We start from the raw sequence: 4,201 nt of genomic DNA, 5'->3' as shown, positions 1-4,201 counted from the left end.
TTGTTGTTGTTGTTGTTGTTGCTGTTATTACAATTAGGAAACGACAGTGTGGCGAGATATGTTTCTGCTTTTATTCTTAATTCTTAATGTTTAAATATCATTAAATATGTAAACTGTAACTGTCCCAGTTTCTTCATTTAATTTTGATAAATTTACTTTATCGCCGAGCAGGAAATGTCCCTAGATTTAGTCTTTGAAATCTGGTCACCTTAATTTGGATCATTATCTTTGGACTCTGAGAGCAGAGCCACTTCTCATTATTACCTTACAAGTTACCTGCAACATCAATGCCGTTACTATAGCAACCTGAAAATTTGGGATAGCAGGCTAAACTTTGACCTGAATAGGGTACATAATTACATCATTTAGTCTCTCTGTACCTGGATAAGCAGGAAAAATAGTTCAATTGGAACAATCCATTCATTCAAATACATTGGGCCATTTCTCCAGCTCTGACAGGGACCCCTACTTTAGAAATCCCACCGTGTAGACAACATTTTTATCCCCATCCCGTGAAGCCACATTAGCCTGCTATTAGCATCGTTAGCTCACTACCTGCTCCACGGTGGCCGGGTCCACGGACTGCAGTCGGGCCGCGTTCTCGTACTCATCCTCGCTGTTGTTCCCGGCTCCTTCTTCAGTGTCCTGGCTGGAGCCCACTCCTCCCGGTCCGGTCACTCCCGGCTGGCCTCCACCGGCCAGAGCAGCTACCACCCCCCCGGAGCAGGTTCCTGCCTGCCGCCGCCTCTTGCTCAGCCCGGGCCCGGAGCAGCAGCCTCCTATCGCTCCGCCGCATCCAACCACACCGGAAGACACCACCAGCTCCCCCCGAGAGCTAGTAACCATCCCTCCGCTGCTGTCCCGTCCGTCCCCTGGACCCACCGGGGACACGGAGCCTACCGGCGGCGGGGAGGCCTGCTGAGGCCGGGAGCTGGCCTCGATGTTCCGCCTGTCTTCTCTGGCTGAAGGTGGGGCGCTCTGGTAGGACCATGGAGGTGGTGAAGCCCTCGGCCTGGATCCGGTCCTCCCGGTGTGAGGGTGCGTGTGTTGGTGAGAGTCAGACCCGCTCCGACGGTCGTTGTCATCGGTGTGGTCCGAAACTCCGACCGCAGAGCTGGGCTTCTTTTTCGGGAGGATCGTCATGGTGGAGTCGGTGTAAGGGGAGCAGGGAGTCGGTTAGAGATGGAGACAGCTCCGTTGTTCTGGATCTAAAGTGTCGGTCGGGTCACCGTCCGGACCGGCCGTTAGGCTCCTACCACCAAGCTAAGACCCTTCAACGAGCCGGAGGTGAAGAAAGAAGCGGCCCCTCGGCTCCTTTTCGACGGTTTGATTTGAACAAAAACAAAAAGCGTCTCCTTCTTCCCGTTCTCCAAAACATCAACACAGGCTGACGGAGCGTAGCGACGTCACCTCCTGTCTGCCACGTCATCACGCTCATCTGAACTCTTGTCACACTAACGAGCTTTTCTCGTCTCTGTCCTGAGACAAGAGTTGAGGATGCAGCATTTTTAGTCACTTTACTCGAAATTCAAATCACATTCAACATCCTTAAATGTTTAATTAAAAACAAAATGCTTCCCTGATCACAACTTGATCGTGCAACAAGGAATAAAGTGGAGCTGAAGTCAGTTCCACTTTAACGTGATAAAAGTAGATATATTACTTTAAATCTATTTTTATCGTTAAGAAAATCTATGGGTATGATTTTCTTAACGTTTTATGCTGTTCTAATTATTTTGACAGTTTGAAAGTCACCCATGCAGGCATCTGAAAATCAGATGCAGTTCAACTTAACAATACATTATGAATCCCAAAGGTAAATTAAATATTTATGTAACCCATATTACCCATGTTTTATGAGTTGTTGTAGATGCTGATGGCTGTGGACAGTAAGAATCTCCTGTCAAGGTCTGTATTACAGCGGCTTTGAAGAAGCCTCTGATTGAAGACACCAGGCCTTTCAGATGCTGTGCTGAATTGAATAAATTGTTTCTGTGTATTCTAATCCTTCATAAAGAGGCAGGAAAATCTGGAGGAGGATCCAGCAAATTAATGAGATTTGTTTAGAAATCTAAACAGTTAGAACCTGTTTAGAAATGCAACCTCTTTGGTAGAAAAACCCTTGCAGAGAAACTTGAAGTTGAAACACGCAGGTGGACAAAAAGGTGAAAGAATACCTGAAAAAATTTGTTGCAATTTATTTATGGTATGACAGCAGCTAACCATCCATGTCTACAGCTTCCTGGAGTGGAGTCTGCACGCTTAAGAAACTTCAAGACATCAAAACCTTCGCATGTGTAATTTGAAAGAAATGTAACTGTAAACATAAGCACAGTTCTGCTTGTGGCTACAGTTATTGGTGATTATTATTGCAGTCTCTGCAGACACTGGACCCATTTCTATTCAACTTTCAGAACTCGTTTCCCAGTCCAGAGTTGCAGAAGCTCAGTGGTAAGAGAATAACCAATTCTTACCTTGCAGGTGAAGGAATATGGAGTATTTTTAATACACTAATATGCAGCGATACCAGCGCTCGCTCTTCCACAAGGTCATGTGCGCTCATGGCCCCTCCCACCAGAGCTTAGTTGATGGATGGAAACAGTCATAAATAAGTGAACTGCTAATGCTTTAAAATCATTCTAGTAAATATGATGAAAAAATGCTTGGACAATATCAGATGACTAGCACTGGGTGACACGTAGCATGAGCCAGAGGTGAAATCCTGGCAGTAAAAATGTTTCAAACTGCTTGTCATCTTTTGGTGTCAAGGTTTCTGGCTGATTTGTGATCTTGTTTTGAAAACTCATGTTTTCTTATTTAAATGTATTTAATTATATTTGCAGATGAATCGCACTTTTTGTCAACTTTCTATGCCATCTGACTGAGTTTAACTGTATTTTAGTTCTGCTTTATTTGTTGGGTTTGCTTTTGCAGCACTTTGAGTTTCACTTGCATTTGAAAAGTTATTAATTTCACTGAACTTAATTCATTCATATTTATTTTAATGTTTTTCTTCATCACCTTTCCCAGCTGCCCTGCACTGATTGATGAAAAAAACATCAAAAACGTGAAATCAGAAGAGACGGAACCACCTGCATCATGTGTGCAAATTTATATCAAATACAGAAGTAATGCAAACACATCTCCTCGCTCTTAAATAAACTTGTGGAATTGTAAAAATCTCTTAGATGCAGATTTCAATATAATGATATTTCTTTTTTTATTAAAAATCACAGGTATTGAAAAGATTATTGACAGTATTTATTCAGTATCTACAAGCAAGGTGCATCAGATGGATGTCAGGCATGCGCAGCAACATTTGTTTCTTACTACCTCTCCCCTGTGGTCCATGTTGCTTAGCAACAGCAGGAGAGGATGGAGAACAAAGACCTGCAGCAGCATCAGCACCATTGTACAGTGCATCCTTCCTGATTCACTGAAACATAACATCTGTTCAGTCTGCAGAGCTCATGGCACCTCCTCGTGGAAAATCTACATCAGTACAGGAAAGAAGAAAATGCAATTAGACTAGTAAACGGCCCCCTTTATAATATTGAAGTTATCATAGAAAGCTTAATGTATTTTGGCAACTGTATTCATCTGCAGGTTTTTTTTATGCAATGAACTCAGCTCAGCTCTAAAATATCATCTCTTAGCCTCTGTTGGATGATGGAGTTTTATCTTAATGCTGCTCTGAAGACTAGCGTTAGTCTTCAAAGCAGCATTAAGCTGCTCTGAAAAGTCAGCTTTTAAAAATAAAAGCTGACTTTTATTTTTAAAAGTCAGCTCTTTTAACCATGTTTATTTGTTTTGTCTTCAAACTCCGTTTTCAAGACATAAATCAAATCTCATCTCTGAGCTTCTGCTAGGTGCCAGAAATGTGTTAACACCAGCGTTGTGGTCAAGACCACCTAACCTGAGACCAAGACAAGACCAAGACCAGAGTGTATCGAGTCCAAGACGAGACCGAGACCATCAAAAAATGGTCTCGAGACCAAGAATGATCTCGAGTACTACAACACTGGTTAACACCATTCTGAACATCAGAAATGGACTTTAAAATGTCTGTCAGCATTATCCAGAATACAATTGCATGGTGGGGGTTCAGATTTTAGCTTCTAGTTCTAGTTCTTTTTGCTGCAAACCCTAACAAACCATATATTTTAGCGATCAATTTAATATGCGATTTTTATCATATTTC

The 4,201-nt window shown here is 42.6% G+C and overlaps 1 pseudogene; it reads right to left on the bottom strand.

The window, feature by feature from the left end:
• Window positions 1–528: 528 nt before the first annotated feature.
• LOC103133192 (OTU domain-containing protein 5-A pseudogene) lies at window positions 529–1,407 on the bottom strand (annotated as a pseudogene).
• Window positions 1,408–4,201: the final 2,794 nt, after the last annotated feature.

This window comes from Poecilia formosa, unplaced genomic scaffold, assembly GCF_000485575.1.
Source record: "Poecilia formosa unplaced genomic scaffold, Poecilia_formosa-5.1.2 Scaffold2353, whole genome shotgun sequence".
Classification (NCBI taxonomy): Eukaryota; Metazoa; Chordata; class Actinopteri; order Cyprinodontiformes; family Poeciliidae; genus Poecilia; species Poecilia formosa.
This window is presented reverse-complemented; position numbering and strand designations above follow the sequence as displayed.